Here is a 22,953-nt window from a genome sequence, read left to right on the forward strand (position 1 = left end):
TTCATTCTGCTAGTTTAGCCTCTGTCCTCTTCCATTTTCATCTAACTTGGTGTAATATCAAGGCATACAGTTGCAATTGTACCCACTTCATTGATGAGAGATTTATAAGTGTCAGTGTCACCAGTGGATAATCTTTACATGTTCGCTTCCTATTTTACTTTGGTGACTAAAGCCTTTGTTTGCAAGCAATGTTAACCATCATCAATAAACGCCACCTTAAGAATGCATTAGGATGTATAACCTGCTAGCTCAATGGACCAAAATGCTGTGCTGTGGGACTCCGTGCGATCATGACTGCTTAAGTTGCTGTTTCTTGCCAAGAAATAGTAATAGAAGTATGTTACAGATGTCTTACATCAGTCAACCTCAATCATTCAATTCTAATGGCAATTACCTGACAGACTACAGGACGTAATGGGATTCCAGAACATTCTGTGTGCAAAGCCAAATGAGTGTGGGTTAGAAAGAATATGGTTTGTAGTGACCTATAGACAGCTGGCATGGCAGAATTTGCTCATAATGTTCATCAGCTTTACTTCAAAGCAATCAGAGCAGGTCATGTGGCACTCATAAGCGTGGTACACAGATATTCACTTAGGCAATCTTTAGGAAGATGTCATATCATTGAATAAAAATTGTGCATGTAAGTGCATGCTATTCAAGCTCATTAACTTTCTGTTGTAAATCTGGGTGAAAAGAATAGAACATTCAGACTGCATCTCACCTGATACTGTAGTGTAATGCTGCTCTCAGATTGATGCTTCCAGGGTGAAGTGGGGTATTTATAGTTTTATAGCTCGACACTTTACATTTGTGAGCTGGCTGATAATCTCACGTCTGAAAATACAAGTTGACAGTTTCCACAAAGCCAAATAATTTCATGCTCTGGGATTCTGACTGCACTCATAAACAGATGGAAAGGGGACAGTGAATGCTGTCCATTCATTACCATGAGTGCCATCGGGGTGGGAGAGTGGGCATCACAGATGACACCAATATTGCTAACTCATAACTATCCTCTGAATGGATTAGAAAGACATTACATTTTTAAGTTAACAGTGATGGACTTTATCAACAATGTTCACATCGGATTACCAAATATAAAAAAATGCTCAATGGGAACTGTGCCTATCGTTGCTGCAGAGGAAAGCAGGAAGTTGCAGAAAGCATTGGGAAATGAGGAAAGTTCCTTGATATATATCCGTCATCCTGATATCCACCTTTGTGTGTGGCTGCATCCTGCTGTGCATAGAGGCTGGGTCGAAAAGATCCGAGGTTATAATATGCTGAAGTTCTACCTGCCACCAGTGTTAGGAAGTTTAGGCCTGACGTTACTGCTGAGAATGTTCCGGTTCCTCTGGACCAGGCCACACCAGTTGTCCCTTGCAGGAAAGATTCTCTGAGAAAACGTCTTGCAGTGCAAGTCAATCCAGCAATTGTTTGCAAGAAATGCTCAGAAAGCTCTGTAAGAGAAAGAGACAGTGGATCTGATTGGATAGTTCCCCAAACAGACGGTCACAGTTGTTTTGTGCAGAATGCCTCATTGCCAGAATTCATCAAGAACAAGGACCATACTTGGCTGGTAGAGAAAGGGGTGGTTCTGTGATGAACTGCAGGAGTCTCAGGGTCAATGCACAATGTCCTTGAGATGGTTTCAGCTGCATCAAACTTCACCATGCTGTCTCCTCACGTTGACATTCGTCACAGTTGTTTCCATTTTGTCACCATGTAACAAACCACATTCATATTGGCTTTTCCACCATGATAAGCGCATACCCTAAACAGATACAAGACACTCCCATTTTGCTTGCAGGAGAGGAGATGGAGCTGAACACCATGCAAAAGTGATCATCATTCCGAAGGTCAAGGTCATTGATGGGCATTGCAGCAGCAGACTCCCAGAGCCCATGGCCACTAAATCTACCGGAATTGCCCATGATGGAAAACTAACAGCCTTCTCCCTCCTAATCTGGAGGTACTGGGGAAGCACCATCTGGGATAAGTAGGACAGGGAAAGACCTGGACTCTGAGAGCAAGGGACACTGATTCCTTCTCTATACCATAACTTCACCTTGCCATCTTTTGTCTCTCCTGAAGTATTCTTCATTTAGAATAATGGTAATCATATGTACTTACATTTGAAGCTTTGCTACACTAGACAATGCAACAATTGATGTATGAATGAAAGGTGTGCCTAGAGAACAGGATGAAAGAACCCCAACAACTGCTTCTCTGCCAGCAATGAATTTGCATGCAGCATTGTCTGTGGACAGAGACAATTCAGTATTAAGGGAGAGGCGCCACATTCTAATTGATTGCTATTCCTAGGTTGTGATGGGAGAACTGCACAAGGCCAAGTGGATGAGGTCTATGCCACTGTGCATTCTGGAGAAGCTTACGACCACGGAATGGGATTTCCTTAATGCTATTTTACTTTGGCAAAAGAGATATAAGTGGTCCTTCTTGTAAGGAGAATTTGAGTCCCTCTGTGAGAAAGTTATTGACTGAAAAATAATAGTTTGACGATGTCACCTGCCTCACACTGAACAGCCACATCCAATATTGTGAGTAGCAACACTCCATCTCATCATAAGGCTACATTCTTTTATGCATTTAGCAGTTAGCATGACCATAGTACAGCTTAGGGCTTTGGAGTTGCAAGTTCAATTCCAGTGTCCTCTGTAAGAAATTATGTACGTTCTTCCTGTGGGCATGTGGGTTTCCTCTGGGTTCTCCAGTTTCCTCCCATAGTCCAAAGACATACGGGCTAGTGGGATAACTGATCATTGTAAAGTGTCCCATCATTAGTCTAGGGTTAAATTGGTGGGTTGCTCAAAGGGGCAGAAGGAACTATCCATGCTGTATCTCTTAATAAGTAAATTACATAGGGTCATGTTCCTGTGCCAGGGTAATCGAATTCTGGGGCCACATTTCATCACGTGAAGAACATTAGTATTTATTACTCTTTATCAATTATCCATATATTGTTCCTGATTTCTTTCGTAAAACATTTGCAAAAAATGAGAACAGCTAAAAAAACTGCAATGCCTTGATTTCATTTGAAAAGTTTGCCATTATATAAAAAAATTAAGAAAAGCCTAATGAGGTTGCTGAATCATAAAATAAAATTCCTGCCAGTGGATAGTTCTCACCTTAATTTCTACCTAAAGCTTATTCAGCAAAGCAAAATGCCACAGCATTTCTTCAGTTTCCAATCCTGTAGAACTGAATTTGCACACAAAGATTTACAATCAGGTATTAGCAAGCTGAAACATTTTCCTCATTAAAAACAAAGCTGGATTAGAAATGCTACTGAAACATGTAAAGGCAAATGCAAACGGGATAAAAAAAACAATCACAAGAAGCAATTTTCAGCTGATCCTGCTGATTCTCCTCTGTACGCTGTACTTGATTTACATCAATTAAGTCTTACACATAAGGTATCATATCATATCAAGGCTAATAACCCAGAAATAACCTCATTAAAAAAAGGACAGCAGATCGGTCTAAGCAGGATGAACTCTTAGCAGAAAAATTACTGACCTGGAAAGTGTAAGAAAAGCTAATGGCACTGCAGGAAAAAGGATCATTTTTTATCACTGAAACACAACAGAAATTTCTAGAAGTTAAGTAACACAACAAGTAAGTTAATCAATTTCTACATCTTAATCTATAAATATACAAAAGTTGCATGTTTATCAAAGGACGACACATCAGTTTTGTCCATCAGAAGCCTGTGGATTCAGCTACCATCAGTTTCTGGCTGTTAATTTATGATCCATAAGGTTTAAAAGAGTCCAGAAAGAGCAGGAGATGTTACAATTAGTATCAATATATAACTACAGCGAAATATGACTTATCAGGGTCATGATCCTTCATAAATTTATATGTATTTTGTTTAAGATTACTGAAATGTTCTACTAAAATGAACACTTAGAATACATTTTAATGTAAATATTTTCTTAGCATTCTAGAGCAAATTATTGCAAAAGGATATTGGCTTTTCTGAGAAAGCTTTTTGATAGGTAATTTCAACAGATATTTCAAATATCTTGACTGTTTTAGATTATTGTCCAAGAATTCCACTAGTATTAGAAAGCCTGAAAAAGACCTGTGTGATGTTTGTCACTAGGCCTCATTACACACCAGTGATATTTTAAAGCAGAAACATCTTAATAATACAAACTAATAGTTAACCCAAACAATTATAACTGGTGCCTGGACCTCACACATTGAACTTCTCAACCAAAGTATGTCCTTTATACAAGAATGCCTTCTTTAGTCTTGAGAACAATTGTGACCAAATATTGCTTAAAAAGCTGCCATTTTTCAATATCCAAAGGCACCCATTTCCAAAGCATGATCACCCAATGTGACTTTAGTCAACAAGCAAAGTTGTCCCAAAGGAAAGTTTGACATACGAGACAAAATGGAGACTGAAAGTCATCAATACAGTTAGCAAACTCTGCCTAGATAACAAAATAACTTGTTCATCAGTGCACAATTTAGGTTACGCTTGAATAATTCAACTCAGACTTGGTCCAAGCATGGATAGAACAGTTACCATCCAAAGGCAAGAGTGAATACCTTGACATCAAGACATCAGCTGGCTAAATGTGGTACAAAGCAGGTAAAAGATGAAAGTAAAGAGCCACTAATGGGAAAACTCTCCATCACTGGACTCATACCAAACACAAAGGGAAATGGATGTGGCTGAAAAACACAGCCATCTCAAGTGTAGGTTGTCATTGCAGGAATTTATCAGAATAGTTTCCTAGGATCTTCTCCGGAGTCAGATTTTGGGTCATTTGCTGTTGATTGCAGTGTTTGGTACCATCTACAACTTCTCAGATATGACTAAGAATAATAATAAAAGGTTACATTTAGACGCAAGCTGCTTAGTGACAGGTAACATTCATGCCACACTTGTGCCAGATAATCACAACCTTAAAGTCACCACTCACCTTCTCCTAGTAGTCCCAGTGATGCTTCATTAAGACAAGTAACAAGGATAAAACTTCTAACCAGACAAATCATGTATTGAAGGCAAACAATAATGGCTGATGAAGCAAAAGTTCAAAAGTTAAATCTCCTTTACATGTAAACCCAATATATACTATAAGCTTGTTTTACAATTGCCAAGCCATCCATAGTCAGTATAAATGGAACCACAGCTGACCAGAATTGAAGGATTGACTTATTTATTTGCAACCATGATGAGGAAAGACTATACAGCTCAAGAAGTACATACGTTATCAAGACAAACAGAAAGATTATAACTAAACACATCAATTTTGCTTACTGCTATAAAGTTGGCATTAGTATTTATTCTCTAATTTGCTCCAAATATAGTAAATATAAATAAAGCGATTCTTGGCTTGCTCCTTGCAATATCTGATGCAGAACCCGCATAACTGATGAAAGTTCATTGACGTGAAATGTTAAGTCTATTTCGCTTTTCACAGAAGTTGCTTCACTGGCTGAGGATTTCCAGCACTTCATCTCAGACTTTTAGCAGCTAGCTTTAGTTTCCAGTTTTAATTTGTATTAAATTGAGTAAAATTCAAATCAGGTGATTTTCATATAATATAAGCCTCAATATCATAATTTTACTTGTATAATAGCTGAGGAAATTGCAGAATGCCTAATTTAATTGAATGACCATTTATTTGTACTCTATTAATCTGAGTGAGTCAACCATTTAGTTAGTGGTCATCATTCAGTATCATTGTCCAGCATCAATAATCTGCATTATATAGTATCTTTAGTACACTGAGTTAAATCAAAAGATTTATATATCATCATTATCTTGCTTTTCAGGTAGTCCAAAGATAGTTTATAGCTAGTAAAGTACCTCTGAACTGTGGTCCTTGGCCTAATGTGGAATGTATTACAGCTGTTTGTGCATACTGGGCTTTTACCATCAGCAGTGTGATAATGACCAGATCACATTTTAATGAAGAGAAGCTTTACCAGGACCAGCAATTTTGAACAAAGAGGTAAAACAGGAAAGTCTTTGTGGTTTTCTTTGGAACATGGGAAGCTGAGATGAGATAAAATGAGAAGGGCTTACAGAAAATAAATATAAGCAACCAATATCCTTAGCAGAGAAGTCCAAAAAGGAGCAAAATTCTTAAAGCAATTGGTAGAAGGATTGGAAGAGAGATGAGGAAAAATATTTTTCATCCAGAGGGAGCTAGGGCCCTGACACTAACTAGAACACCACTTCCTAGAAGTGAGGTAGTGGCAGAACCCTATAAAGGTACCCGGTTATACATTTGAAAGGTTATGGACCTTTCTCAGGAAGGTGTAATTCAATTACTTTTCAGTCAGCCCTCTATTCCCCACTCTGATCTTTCACATCTTCTCACCTGCCTATTACTTCCCCCGGGTCCCCTCCTCCTTCCCTTTCTCCTATTGTCCCTTTACTATCAGATTCTTTCTTCCCCGGTCCTGGACCTTTCCCACCTAACTGCCATGGAATCTTTTACATCCTCCGAGGTAACCTTAACAAAAGAAGGTGGCATTAAAACCAGCGAACAAGTGCTTGAGGAATGAATAGGCTTTGAAGAGTTTTTCGAAGAAAAAGAAGAGGCAAAAAGACTTAGGGAGGGAATTCCAGTTATTAGGATCCTTCCAGCAGAAGGCACGAGTACCAATAGTAGAACAGAGTAAGCATGGATTCATGAGCATTGTGGGGAGTGACAGGAAGTGGGAGGAGAAGCACTGGAAAGATTTGTACATGAGGCTGAGAATATTAAAATGGAGCACTGAGGAGGACACAATAAGTCAAAATCAAAATTAATTGTAACTGCTTTTCAGCCTTTCTATCTCAGAAGTATTTGAGGAGAGAGGATTGTTACATGATTAGATAGCGTCTTGCAGTGATGCTTGGTGGTAAATATGGAAAAATGGTTTTGAGGTATAATTCAATTCTTAGTTTTTTTTTGGAAAATTATGAATATGCACCAACCATTGAATAAGTTAAGGGAATAGAGATGCCTTATTTAACAATTCATCATTATTTCTTTATGCTCATTATAAATGTCAATCATTACAAGTGAATTATACTTATTACAGTATGCTGACCATTTATGGCCCTAGAATTCACTTGCCTGAAGGGTTTAATAAAAGATAAATAGGTAAAAACTATTTCCATTAGTTGGTGAGTTACTTATTGGAGAGATAAAGTAAGATTAATATAAGAATGAACAGATTAGACAAATTTTGTTCTGCATACCAAAAGTTGTTCAGCCACAGAATCCATACTATTTGTCAAAAATCAGCTATTTTAAATATTGGCACTTCAGCTGAAAAATTGTTCAGAAAGCAGTACTGAGCTGATCACCTCTTGTATGTGGTAAACTTATTTGAGATTGACCTTTGGCACTTGGTTGTAAAAGGTGTGGGTAGATTGCAGAATGCAAATTGGGTGAGATAAATTGCACAGAGGTCATTGATAATTTTTCCATTAAATAAAATGTAAAGAATATTACTGAACCTCTGTGAAAAGTATAATGGCACTTAATATTGTTCTTTACATCCAAAAAGTAATGATGAATGTCTTCTGCTAGGATAGTATACAAAATTAGATGTGTGAGATTTTTATTGATAAAATTCTTAGATAGTAAGGAATTATGAGGTTAATGAGGAGATAAGAAATCAACCACCAAATTCATCAATAGTGGAGCAGATACGAATCAAGTGGCTTATTCCTGCATCCACTTCTTACATTTCTTTTGAATAATAATTTTACAATTAAAAAAGCTACTAAAACAGAATATTAAAAAACTTGCTGAACCTGACCCCTTAACAATTTAAAGATTAAAGACCATGAGAGCATAACACCACAAGACATAGGAACAGAATTAGACATTCAGCCCATCGAGTCTGCTCCAGCACTTCGTCACAGCTGATCCCAGATCCCATTCAACCCCATACACATGCCCTCTCATCATATCCCTTGATGCCCCAAACAATCAAGAATCTATCAACTTCTACTTTGAATGTATCCACGGACTTGGCCTACATCGCAGTCTGTGCAGAGCACTCCAGGAATTCACCACTCTTTTGGCTATAAAAAAAAAATTCCTCCTTACTTCTGTTCTAAAAGATCTCCCCTCCATTTTGAGGCTGTGCCCTTTAGCTCTGGATACCCCCACCTGAGGAAACATCCTCTCCACATTCACATTATCTAGTCTTTTCAACAGTCAGTAGGTTTCAATGAGATCCTCATGCATTCTTCTAAATTACAATGGGTACAGGCCCAAAGCTGTCAAATGCTCCTCATATGTTAACCCCTCCATCCCTGGAATCATCCTCATGAACCTCCTCTGGAGTCTGTCCAATGACAACACATCATCTCTGAGATATGGAGCCCAAAACTGTTGACACTACCCCAAGTGTGGCCTCATGAGTGTTTTATAAAGACTCAGCATTAAGTCCTTGCTTTTATATTCTATTCCCCTTGAAATAAGTGCCAACATTGCATATGCCATCTTTACCACAAACTCAACCTGTAAATTAATCTTCTGGGTATCTTGCATGACAACTCCTAAGTCCCTCTGCACCTCCAATGTTTGAACCTTCTCCCCATTTAGATAATAGTCCGCACTATTGTACCTTTTACCAAAATGCATTATCATACAATTCCCAACACTGTATTCCATCCGCCACTTTTTTTGCCCTTTCTTCCAATTTGTCTAAGTCCTGCTGCAACCACATTGGGTCCTCAGCACTTCCTAACCCTCTACCTATCTTTGTATCATCCGCAAGTATTGCCACAAAACCATCAATTCCATTATCTAAATCATTAACAAACAATGTGAAAAGCAGCAGCCCCTTTACTGACCCCTGAGGAACACCGCTAATCACTGGCGGTTAACCAGAAAAGGCCTCCTTTATTCCCACTCACTGCCTCCTGCCTGTCAGCCATTCCTCTATCCATGCCAGTATACTTCCTGTAACAGTGTAGGATTCTATTTTATTAAGCAGTCTCATGTGAGGCATCTTATTAAATGTCTTACGAAAATCTAAGTAAGTGACATCCACTGCCTCTCCTTTATCCACCCTACTTGTTACTTTATTGAATAATTCTAACAGATTTGTCAGGCAAGAATTCCCCTTACAGAAATCATGCTGATTTTGACTTATTTTAAGTCTTACTCAGTTTTATTAAGTGATTCTTAAAAAATCATGACCAATGCATCCGTTATCTCTTCAGCAACCTCACTCAGGACTCTGGGATGTAGTCCATTTGGTCTAGGTCAGGGGTCAGCAACCTTTACCACTGAAAGAGCCACTTGGACCCGTTTCCCACAGAAAAGAAAACACTGGGAGCCGCAAAACCCGTTTGACATTTAAAATGAAATAACACTGCATACAACGTTTTGTTTTGCCTTTATGCTATGTATAAACAAACTATAATGTGTTGCATTTATGAAATTGATGAACTCCTGCAGAGAAAACGAAATTACATTTCTGCATGCAACAAAAACATTTTGACCTCCGAAAAAAAGACGTTGGGTTGAAGGTTACTTTTAAGTAAAATACTCGACGTCTATTTGAGTCTTTCTTGTATTTATGAAAAACGCCAAACTTAAATTTGCCGCCAGCAGCAAACCAAAAATAACGTCAGCCAGCTGTCAACCTGAAAAATAAAAGGACTATTTCACTGAACAATGAAAACATATGAATATACGTTAAATAATAGGCAATTAAAATATTTATCATCCTTGTTCAGGTTGACTCACACCTGACAATGCAGTCGTATTCAGTAGGGATGGATCGATGCTTAGGGGAGTGACCGGGAAGGATAATGTGTTTTTTTCCTCTCTGAACTCACAGAAGCGTTTCCCAAACGATGTTTGCATTGCGATGATTGCAGAATGTAAATACTCCGAATTTATCATGTCGTGACCTTGTTTGAACTCTCTCAAATTGGGGAAGTGAGACAATGTGCCTTTCTGTAAACCTCTGGCAAGCACTGTCAACTTGAGCTCGAATGCCAAAACATCCTCCAACATATGCAGGGCTGTACGTCCTTACCCCGTTGAAGAGCTGTGTTCAGCGTGTTCAGGTGCGCTGTGATGTCTACCATGAAGTGTAGCTTTTCCAGCCACTCTGGCTGTTCCAGCTCAGGAAAGGTGAGCCCTTTGCTGCCCAGGGAAGTTTTCACTTCTTCCAGACACGCGACAAAGCGTTTCAGCACCTCCCCTCTGGACAGCCAGCGATAAAAAAACACGTTGTAGCGGTGTGCTACACGCAGTCAGTAAATTGCAGTCAAAGATAGCTTTATTCGAACAAAACAGCCTTGCTTTTAAGCCTCTCTCAACCCGCCCCCCATGGGCGCGGATGCTGCAAAAGACACGTACTCACAAACCCCCGTAGGCTATCTCCCTTAGCCTGAACGCTGGCTAATTGTGAGCCGGTTCGGATGTGTCAGGAAATGGGTCGCCACAACGTCTTATTTAGATTGTACAAGATCACCATAATCTTCAAATTTAGATTTACATTTCAAAAACTAACAAACTAACATAAAATACATTTTAATTAAATACTGACCATGTAGCGGTGTGCTACACGCAGCGCTAAAATTACGACACGGAGTCGGTAACTGCAGTCGAAGGAAAAAACTTTATTCGAAATCTTCAGCCTCACTTTTAAGCCTCCCTCAACCTGCCCCCCATGGCGCAGAGGCTCCAAAGCTCTGTGCTCGCAAACCCCCGTAGGCTATCTAATTGTGAGTCGGTTCGGATGTGCCAGGAAAAGGGTCGCCACAACCAATTATTTCCCAAAGCAACAGGGAGCCGCAGCACAGACGTAAAAGAGCCACATGTGGCTCCGGAGCCGCGGGTTGCCGACCCCCGGTCTAGGTGAATTACCACCTGTCCTGCCTAAATGGCTAATGTCCTGTTGCACTCACATCCATCATCATGAAGTGTTTTGAGAGGCTCGTCATGAGACATATCAAGACCCTGCTACCCCCCTCACTGGACCCCCTGCAGTTTGCGTACCGTCCCAACCGTTCAACAGACGACGTCATTGCCATCACCCTCCACCTGGCCCTAACCCACCTGGACAAAAAAGACACATACGTTCAAATGCTGTTCATAGACTTCAGTTCAGCATTCAACACAATCATCCATCAGAAACTAATTCGAAAGCTGAGCCTACTGGGCCTGAACACCTCCCTCTGCAAATGGATCCTAGATTTCCTGACTGGGAGAATTCAGTCAGCCCAGATCAGGAGTAGCATCTCCAACACGATCACACTGAGCACGGGGGCCCCCCAGGGCTGTGTGCTCAGTCCATTGCTGTTCACTCTGCTGACCCACGACTGTGCAGCAATACACAGCTCGAATCACATCATCAAGCTCGCCGATTACATGATCGTGGTGGATCTCATCAGCAAGAATGATGAGTCAGCTTACAGAGAGGAGGTGCAGCGGCTAATGGACTGGTGCAGAGCCAACAACCCGTCTCTTAACGTGAACAAAACAAAAGAGATGGTTGTTGACTTCAGGAGGGCACGGAGCGACCACTCCCCTCTGAACATCCACGGCTCCTCAATAGAGATTGTTAAGAGCTCCAAATTTCTTGGTGTTCACCTGGCGGCAAATCTTACCTGGTCTCCTCAGCACCAGCTCCATAGCAAAGAAAGCCCAGCAGTGTCTCTTTTTTCTGCAAAGGCTGAGGGAAGTTCATCTCCCCACCCCTATCCTCATCACAGTTTACAGGGGTTGTATTGAGAGAATCCTGAGCAGCTGCATCAATGCCTGGTTTGGAAATTGTACCATCTTGGATCGTAAGACCCTGCAGCGGATAGTGAGGTTAGCTGAGAAGATCATCACGGTCTCTCTTCCCACTATTACAGATATTTACACTACACACTGCATCCGCAAAGCAAACAGCATTATGAAAGACTCTGTGCACCCCTCATACAAACTCTTCTCCCTCCTGCCATCTGGGAAAAGGCACCAAAGCATTCGGGCTGTCACGACCAGGCTATGTAACAGCTATCAGACTCCTCAATACCCAGAGCCTGGACTGACATCTTACTGCCCTATTGTCTTGTTTATTATTTATTGTAATGCCAGCACTGTTTTGTGCACTTTATGCAGTCCTGGGTAGCTCTGTAGTCAAGAGTAGTTTTTTTCTGTGTTGTTTTTATGTAGTTCAGTTTAGTTTTTGTACTGTGTCATGTAACACCATGGTCCTGAAAAACGTTGTCTCATTTTTACTATGTACTGTTGCAGTAATTATGGTCGAAATGACAATAAAAGTGACTTGACTTGATTTGACTTAGGACCTTTCAGTTTGCCAAGCACTTTTTCCTTTGTAATAGCAACGATACTCACTCCTGTTCCTTGACACTCACGGACCTCTGGCACAGAGCTAGTGTCTTCCACAGTGAAGACTGAAGCAAAGTACTTATTAACCATATAAACCATATAAAAATCACAGCATGGAAACAGGCCATCTCGGCCCTCCTAGTCCGTGCCGAACTCTTAATCTCACCAAGTCCCACCTACCCGCACTCAGCCCATAACCCTCCACTCCTTTCCTGTCCATATACCTATTCAATTTTACCTTAAATGACACAACTGAACTGGCCTCTACTACTTCTACAGGAAGCTCATTCCACACAGCTATCACTCTCTGAGTAAAGAAATACCCCCTCATGTTTCCCTTAAACTTCTGCCCTCTAACTCTCAAATCATGTCCTCTCGTTTGAATCTCCCCTACTCTCAATGGAAACAGCCTATTCACGTCAACTCTATCTATCCCTCTCAAAATTTTAAATACCTCAATCAAATCCCCCCTCAATCTTCTATGCTCCAATGAATAGAGACCTAACTTGTTCAACCTTTCTCTGTAACTTAAGTGCCGAAACCCAGGTAACATCCTAGTAAATTGTCTCTGCACTCTCTCTAATTTATTGATATCTTTCCTATAATTCAGTGACCAGAACTGTACACAATATTCCAAATTTGGCCTTACCAATGCCTTGTACAATTTTAACATTACATCCCAACTTCTGTACTCAATGCTTTGATTTATAAAGGCCAGCATTCCAAAAGCCTTCTTCACCACCCTATCTACATGAGACTCCACTTTCAGGGAACTATGCACAGTTATTCCTTATTGTTACTCTGACATTTCTTTGTCCCCCATTACTGCCTCATCAGCATCATTTTCCAGTGGTCCGATATCAAATGTCAACTCCCTTTTATTCTTTACATAACTGAAAAAACTTCTAGCATCCTGCTTTATATTATCAGCTAATTTGCCCTTATATTTCATCTTTTCCTTTCCTAGAGCTTTTTTAGTTGCCTTTTGTTGGATTTTAAAAGCTTCCCAATCATTGAACTTCCCATTCACTTTTGCTGCCTTATATGCCCTTTTATGCAGACCTTAACTTCGGCATTTGCTTCCCTCACTACCAGCTCAACCTGCAAATCAATCTTTAAGGAGTCCTGAATGAGGACTCCAAAGACCCCTTGCACCTCAAATTTTTAAATTTTTTCCTCATTTAGAAAATAGTCTATTGCTTTTATTTCTTCTTCCAAAGTGCATGACCATACAATTCCTGGCATTGTATTCCATCTGCCACTCTTCTCCTAATCTGTCCAAGTCTTTCTGCAGCCTCCCTGCTTCCTCAAAGCTGCCTCACAGGTAGATAGGGTAGTTAAGAAAGCTTATGGGGTGTTAGCTTTCATAAGTCGAGGGATAGAGTTTAAGAGTCGCGATGTAATAATGCAGCTCTATAAAACTCTAGTTAGGCCACACTTGGAGTATTGTGTCCATTTCTGGTCACCTCACTAAAGGAAGTATGTGGAAGCATTGGAAAGGGTACAATTTACCAGGATGCTGCCTGGTTTAGAGAGTATGGATTATGATCAGAGATTAAAGGAGCTAGGGCTTTACTCTTTGGAGAGAAGGAGGATGAGAGGAGACATGATAGAGATGTGCAAGATATTAAGAGGAATAGACAGAGTGGACAGCCAGCGCCTCTTCCCCAGGGCACCTCTGCTCAGTACAAGAGGACATGGCTTTAAGGTAAGGGGAGGGAAGTTCAAGGGGGATATTAGAGGAAGGTTTTTCAGTCAGACGGTGGTTGGTGCGTGGAATGCACCACCTGAGTCAGTGGTGGAGGCAGATACACTAGTAAAATTTAAGATACTACTAGACAGGTATATGGAGGAATTTAAGGTGGGGGGTTATATGGGAAGCAGGATTTGAGGGTTGGCACAACATTGTGGGCTGAAGGGCCTGTAATGTGCTGTACTATTCTATGTTCTATGTTCAATACTACCTGCCCCTCCATCTATCTTTGTATCCTCTGTAACCTTGGTCACAAAGACATCAATTCCATCATCCAAATCATTGACATATAATGTAAAAAGAAACTATCCCAACACTGATGCCAATCAGAAAAGACTCCTTTTATTCCCATTCCTTGCATTCCACCAATCGGCCAATCCTCAATCCATACTAGTAACTTTCCTGTATTACTGTGAGCTCTTATCTTATTAAGCTGGCACAAGTGTGGCACATTTTGAAAGGCCTCCTGAAAATCCAAGTATATAACTTCTGCCAATTCTCTTTCTGTCTATCCTGCTTGTTATTTCCTAAAAAAATTCAAATAGATTTGTCAAACAAGATTTTCCCTTAAGGAAACTATGCTGACTCTGGCCTATTTTATCAGTTGCATCTAAGTACCCCAAAACCACATTCTTAACAGTCGACTCCAACACTGAAGTTAAGGCTAACTGGCCTATAATTTCCTTTTTCTGCCTTCCTCCCTTCTTGAAGAGTGGAGTGACGTTTGCAATTTTCCTGTCCTCCAGAACCAATCCATAATCTAGTGATTCTTGAAAGATCATTACCAATGCCTCCACAATCTCTTCAGCTACCTCTTTCAGAACCCTGGGATGTAGTCTATCTGATTCAGGTGACTTAGCTACCTTCAGACCTTTCAATTTCCCAAGCACCTTCTCCCTAGTAATAGCAACAACACTCACAGATCCCTGACACTCTCAAACCTCCAGCATACTGCTAGTGTCTTCCACAGTGAAGACCGGTGAAAAATACTTATTCAGTTCATCGGCCATTTCCTTGTCCCCCAGTACTACCTCTCCAGTGTCATTTTCCAGTGGTCCAATATCTACCCTTGCCTCTTGGATCCGATTCGAGACATCCCTGACCCTGGCATCTGGGAGGCAACATAGCACGCAGGTGTCTCTATCACATCCACAGAATCTCGTGTCTACTCCTATAACTAAATCCCCTATCAATACTGCAGTCCTAAACTCTCCCTTCCCTTTTGAGTCACAACACCAGACTCAGTGCCAGAGACCGAGATGCTGTGGCTCCCTGCTCCCCTCCCAGTAGGTTGTCCCCACAACATTGTCCAAAAATGTACCAGATATGTACCTCGCCCTCGCCTGATGAGCAGAAGTCTCCCCACTCTGTGGTCCTCTCACACAATGGCCAGTCCGCTTATCCCTGCCTTATTACTTGCCTTTATTAATGCATGAGGCTCCTGCAATGATTCAACTGTGACTGTGCCGCCGAAATCCTGAGAAGGCTCCATTTAAAAAAAATCTTTTGCACCTCGACCTGTGTGAAGCCTCTTGCACCAATTTGACTGTAACAACACCACCAAAGTCCTGTGAAAGCCGTTTTATTTAAATCTATCACTTGCAGCCTTGCGTGAGGCCTCCTGTGCCGAGACCTAACTCACGCACAGCTAAACTTCAGAAATGCTAAAATGACATAAAGGACTGGATTTCTGTTGGTGATTTTTAAATTCAATAAATGCTGGTCACAACGTTAGGAGAAGTTGTTGCTTCCCTTTGTGAGGACAGTCAATGCCTTACTTTTACATCTCAAATGAGGGACTGCATATCCAGCAGTGCAAAGTTCCCCGAACATTTCACTGAAATCTCAGCCTAGACCAGGGGCTAAAATTACTGAAATGAGTATGGTGCAGTAGCTGTTCAGACACAGAGAGAAAGGTGCTACCATTTCAGACAACACTACAACTAAACTGGAAAAAAATAGAGCAAGCAGGTATTGGATTTTTCCACTTTATTGATGAATGATGGTGGTAAGACGAACTTGTGCCACCTCTGGCAGCAATTCCTTGCTTGTTAGACCATCATGACTCACACAATCAAATAATACCCCGCAAGAGTTGTAGGTACAAAAGAAAAAAATATGCAGCTGTGTGATGCTGAGGAACTCTTTGTTCTTCTGCATGTGTGTCATTACTTTGTAAAGGGACAACCCAATCCACATGTGAAATCATTCAGTATAATAGAAAATTAGAAAACTCCACAGCAATAAAATGTATCTCAATAATGGGCAATTGAATTTGAGTTGACCAGATTTTAAAACCTGAGAGAATCTTTTAATTAATTCCTCTTTTAGAGAAATGCTGTACTTTAGAAGCATGTTTGTCATGGGTAGCAAAAAACTGTTTGTATATCTTAGCTTTATGTTTCAGCAGACATGTGATAGCGTTCTCCACATAATTCATATTGCATGTCGGCACCATGTTCCATGCTCAATACTAATCAGTTTATATTATATAAATGGCATACTTATTTTTATAGAGCTTGATGGTTTTATTGAGATATAGTTTATGAATTGACTGTTATAATAAGCAGGTTATGCAGGTAAGTAGCCTGCACTGGTGAGCAGATGGTGACAGTATTTGTAATTAAAAACTGTATGAATGACATTAGGGGATGAAAATTACAGGTTTATTCTAGTGCGTGTTCTGAGATCAGAACATGAAAATTATAAGGTTCTTTTTTTCCTTTGAGAAAACATCCAGGCATACTTAATGTGCTGTACATATTATATGAAGAATATAACCAGAAACAGCAAACAGGAATAAGTGTTGGTGAAAATACATTGAATTCTCCTTTTATTCTGTATTATTTTCATTTAGTTTATTTCAAGGTATGAAATTCAAATGCAATATCAAATCAGTTGTGCTGTGAAACAGAATAAAGATGCATTTTTTAATAGAATGTCACACTGAGACAATTAATATGAAATGGACAATGCTCAATTTTCAAAGGATTGGTCAAAAACAAGAGTACCACAATTAAATTCACCACAAAGGATTGTGAGAGGCAAGGGTCCATTAATCTGCATCTATACGACAACTAATCAATTAACATGAGAAATTCCAAAATTAGCTTGATTGTAATGAAGTATGAAACACAGATTAATTTACAAAATTTTCAATGCTTAGTGCACAACTTAATAATTGCTTACAATGCATATGGCACATTTCTCCAAATGTCACAATGTACAGAAAATCTGATAAGATGTCTGCTGCAAAACATTGTGGTTTGGTCACCAAAATGAAATATCGGCTTCTGTTAAGTGCATCTGATAAAATTACAGAATACTGTAGAATTCAACCTCTGCTGATTTTACAATAACACACATCTTACCCTCTTGCAGTATAAATACAAATTTTGATGAAATTATAAACAGAAAATTCACATCTCCCTGCAGATGGGAACAAGAAACATATGCCAATAAGTTCATTTGCCAAATCAACACCAAAATGCTAATGTGGGCTTGATTTCAGGTGGAGCAGTAGCCCTGCCAGTGGCATATTTAAAAATCCAGTCAAATGCAAGTTGAAGTCATCCAAATTAATTACCTTAATGACAAGAAAATGATTCACTTGACCTTTGCAATTGAGTCTTAGGCTGTTTCTGTAGCCAGTAAGCAATTGAAAATGGCTATACAAAAACAAGAAAGTGAGCGAACTGTTGGAAGTGCATATACCTTTACTTTTGAAATAGATTCTTAAAAAATACCTGCAACCACTGCATAAGTTTGTCATTGTGTTGTGTTATTGACGTGCCATTGTTGGAAATTTAAAATAAAAAAAAGGAAAATTCCGTAAGCACTCAGCATCTGAGGCAACCTCAACAGAGATAGAAATATTACCAATATGTTTCAGGTGAAAGACCCTTTATGAAACATGCTAAAACTTTGACTGTGTGTCCCTTTCAGTGGATGCTGCCTGACCTGCTGAGTTTTCAGCTACTTGTTGAGAAATATTCACATGTTTAACCAATACACACGTGAACAGGCTGTTATGACAAGATTTACCAGGATTCGGAATTTCAGCAAGCTGATGAAAAAAGTGCTATGCTGGCAGGATGTTGGCCTTGCTCTCTTTGTCGGAGGCTACAAAGGATGAGAAAGAAATTTCACAGAAAAAAAAATCATAGGAGTCATAGAGTGCAGAAACAACTCCTTTGGCCCATTAAGGTCCATGGAATCACCAACTACATCTGCCAAGTAACATAGTTCTTGTTAATTCTTATTAAGAAAATTAAAAGCGTAAAATCATTTTAAACTCACTGATTGCTGCCTGATTGAATATTCAAACACTTAATATTAAAATACATATTTCAAATAAATCCACTTAGGAATGCTCAAAAATTTACCATCTTTAAATAACGCTAAAAAGTTTAAAAAGAAAGTTTAATTCCAAATTAGCACACATTATTCAAAAATGAGTAAGAAAGCATATTTTGTAACATTGTTATGAATGTCAGTAAATAGCATTTCTGAGTTAGTTTGAATGGTGTGATTCTTTGATTTACGGGGCATAGCTTGAAGCAAAAAACTCATTTGCATAACTTTGCATATTCTGGGTAATATTTGAGTCAAATTAACTGTTGTGGCATAATTATTAGACTTTGCTTGCAAATCCTTTTAATCAAAGTTATCATTTTTGTTTTTATTTGTATTTAATGAATAATTCAGGAAACCAGGTATGGAGATCAGAGCGCATTCAATTGGACAGTTTCAAAATATAAACTTTACCAGAGATAATATTTTTTTCTTGCATTATTTGTGTTTTTGATGTCTTGACGTTTTTTTTTCCAAAATTCATTGACATTTTCACTCCAGGCCTGTGTCACAGTGGCCAAAAGTTTCTTTAACCTTGATTCACCTACTTCTGCTTTGGTAAAGTATATCATTTTGCCTGTTCAAATTAATTAAACTGAAAGCTAAAAAAGAAATGTGTGTTTATTTTGTAGATACACTTTAATATTAACAATCTTAGTACAGATGCATGTACAGTCACAGTCATAAAGCAGATTTCTCACAATACCACCTTCAAGCTGTGGCAAGTTTGTAAAGCAAAAGAAGTATTTTTACATCATCGGTTTCTGTGAGCCTCTCTATTGAATGTAACTCATTTTGAGGCTTGAGGGATAATTCTCTGATTCCATATTTCCTGAAGAAACTGGTATGTGTAAGTTATACTGACAGAGCTCACGATATCCTTTTCAATTATTTTAATATCATGGAATAGGCCCAATAACCCCAGAGAATGAATTATGAGAATTATCCACCATTGTCAATATCACATTCTTATGTAATCCCGTCCTCACTCACTTTCTAACACATCTTATTTGGAATTAGTAGCAGGAGCACTGGCTAATTTTGTCTCTTTTCTTAAACCATGGGCATTAATTTTAGTCCATGAACTTAACGATTCCACAGGCACCAGCATAGAACTGTCTATGAAACTGCATCCAATTAATTTTATTCAAACCAAAGAAAAAGTAATCTGTTTGTGAAATCAGAGCAAAAGTGTCATCTATGTATAAAATCACCACCCCTTTAACTACATTGATAGGTGTGACAGGCAAGAGATGAGTCACTTAAGACCAAGAGAATTTTATAAAGAGCCGCCAGGCCTCACTTATTTAAAGTGAGATTCAGTCATTATTTAATTGTGTTGCCTATTTTGAAAATATAACTGGTTTTGCACTGTCAAAAGATTGTCTTGCATTTTTCATGATACATAAAAGTTCAGAACATCATTTTGGTTACCATATGATTAACACAATTTACAGTATATTGGTTAAATAAATTTGATGCTATTTTTTAAATTACCACAATGTGCTTATCTAATGGATGATTGTGTATCGCTGCATTTGTCAGGATTTACCACAGCAATAATGGAGTGCAAATTTCTACCAGGAACTTCTGATTGTGACACATATAGTTCAGCGTTCATCCCAGCAGCTTTCCAAACCTCCCCACGGAACCTGGGTTTCATTTCTCACCTTAAATGACTCCCCACATTCTGTATTGGATTTATTTCCAGCTTTAATATGTATTAGAATGTTTGTACCCTCCACACCATGCATGCCCAGAAACCCCTTTCACATATTGTTTGGTGATCTCTTGAGCTGTGAGGTATTATTGATCTATTCCCTCTCTATCATTGTTGAACCCTTGATTCTAAAATTGTTTTCTTTTTGCCTCCAGGCACACCTGAAGTCTGTCTCCACAATACTGAAGTGCTGACTCGAAATCTATTTTCTCTTTATTTTCTGCCATTTTAAATTTTCTCTGTGGCAGACTTTTACAACGCCACCATGCATAATTTGCATATCGTTAACCCACAATTTAGGCTTCTTCTTTGATTGGCAGCTGCAAAGTAGTAAGGTGACAGAGTGAAAATCTGAAATTTGTGCCTGACAGAAGATTACACAAAAATTGCCCCATTGTCTCTTGCTACAAAACGGTAGCCTAATCAATGTGACACAATGCTGGCAATCTATTAAATAACTAGATACATTAAAAAATTATGCTATGTGAAGTAACAAGTGTCCTTGCTGAGCGAAGCTGCACTGCTCCTATATGCAACTTCTTCCATTTGTTTTCATACTGCCAGCACCACAAAGAGGCTCCGTTGTTTCTGGGAAAGATCCCTGGCAATCTATGTTTCTGTCAATGATAATCTGTGTTTAATTCCATCCCCCATACTCTCCAAATCAAAAGTCACCTGTTATATGACCAGAAATTATTTTTTTTCTTTTGCTAACAATAGATGTATTAATCACAAGCTGGATTTCATTAGTTTCTGTGGAGTTGAATGTTAGCAGATGCAGCTGGTGATCAATGTTTAATGCTAGAAATGTAAGCTCCCTACACACACACAACCTAGTGCCAGTCTTTTACACATTACTAAGGTTCAAATTCATTCTCAGTCATGTGCTAAGCCCACACTTTGACAGCGCAAGTCAGTCTCAACTGGATATTGAATAAAGGTCCTATCAGGGAGCCTAAGACACACAACTTTTTTTTTGGAATAAGAAAAGCGCCAGACAACCACCTTGTTGCCCGTGTCTTGTGGACAATCCTACACTTTATTCCCCCTAAACAATTCCTGGTAATGCTATTGCCATTTTCTCATCTTCCCCTTAATCCTCAAACTTTGTGACTCCTCAGATAACCCCAACATATCCCTAACTGATCAAAAGCAATCACCTTCTCTGGAAATCACTTCTCTTTATCAAGCACCACTAACTCTGCAACCACAATTCTGGAAATCCCACCATGACTCCTCCCTCAAGCTTGAAGCTCAATGACAAGAGGCTTTTGTGTAAGGTGTGCTGTGCAAGGCCTCTGCCATCACACAGGATGTCCTGGGGCTTGAGGTTCTGGAAGCTTTTACCAACCTTGTCTGCACCTGCCATTCAGTGCTGCTTTTCTGTTTTCCTCTGCTCCTGTGCTCCTCTGCTGTTTTCCAGTTTCTAGCCCACAGATTCCAATTCATCTTCCTTTATTGGTGTGGCATAATTATACAAGCTGAATTTAGACATTCATTTCTTGCACACTGAAACTTTTGAATCTTTTCTGAATTTCTTTTCATAATCGTGCAAAAATGGCCAGAGAAAATGTTGTCTAAGCCTCTGTAAATTATACAATAGAATTCATAGACAGTTTAAATATCTATTTCTGAAGTAAAACTGTAAATTCCAATTATATAGGTCCAGTGACTACTTTTAATTTAATTTAGTCAAATATTCTGGAAGAGAAATGGTGATATACATCATTTTTGCACATTCTATAAAACTATTATATTGCGAGCGCCAAATAATCATGTTTTTCAAAGCAGTCTTGATATCATGAAAATCCTTGTTCTTGTTCACAATAACAGATTCCCAAGAGTCCTAAAAGGGATATTCTCCTTCATAAATAATAAAATAGGAGCAGTCCCCAGAGCATCATATTTCTCATTTCTGCTAGTTTTCTGAGTCCATTTACATTACTTAGTATAATTTTGTACCCAGTATAATCCAACTATGGTTAGTAAAGTTGCATCCTGATTACCAAACACTTAAAGGGCAACAAAAATGTGATAATGCTCATTACATGGTAATTCAACATATTCTTTGGGGAAAAAGAAAACTAACCAAAACAGATCCTCTCTTACAGTATTTATGGAACTTCCAGGATTTTGACAAAACACAATCATTTTCATAATTAGGAGAGCGAAAAAAATCACTTTATACTAGCTTCCATTCTTATGGTTACTATTTCTTTGCTTCATGTCACACATTATTACTCAATTCAGAAGGCAGACAAATAACTCACCCTCCTACTCTACACCATTTCTACTTGGCAAACAGAGGTAAGTTGTATCCCATATCCTGGAAAAAACTGGAAATACTGAAAATACTGGAATACTGGAATATTCACATGAAGGCATCCTGCAATCCCGCTATTTCCAGTTTTAATTATAATTGGAAAAGTAAGGCAAAAGAAGATTATTGCTCTGGGGCAGATACGTCACTAGATGTGTGATTGGTGTAGCTACACACACCAAATTAAATTTCCGAGGCCCTGGTGCTATTTTGTTTAACACAAGAATCGCCGTAAATGATTATCTCCTGAGGCATAATTGAATCAGATAGGATTGTGTTGCTTGAAACATGGAGAGGTCACACGGGGCAATGTCTCAATCCTTCTCCAACACACAGTTAATGCTATACAGTACCTGTGAAATTGTTGCACATATGTGCAAAGAGCAGTCGTTGTAGATTGGTACTGAACACTACATCTGAGTGTCAGGCATAAACATTGCAACTGTATTATTTA

This window comes from Hypanus sabinus, chromosome 17, assembly GCF_030144855.1.
Source record: "Hypanus sabinus isolate sHypSab1 chromosome 17, sHypSab1.hap1, whole genome shotgun sequence".
NCBI lineage: Eukaryota > Metazoa > Chordata > Chondrichthyes > Myliobatiformes > Dasyatidae > Hypanus > Hypanus sabinus.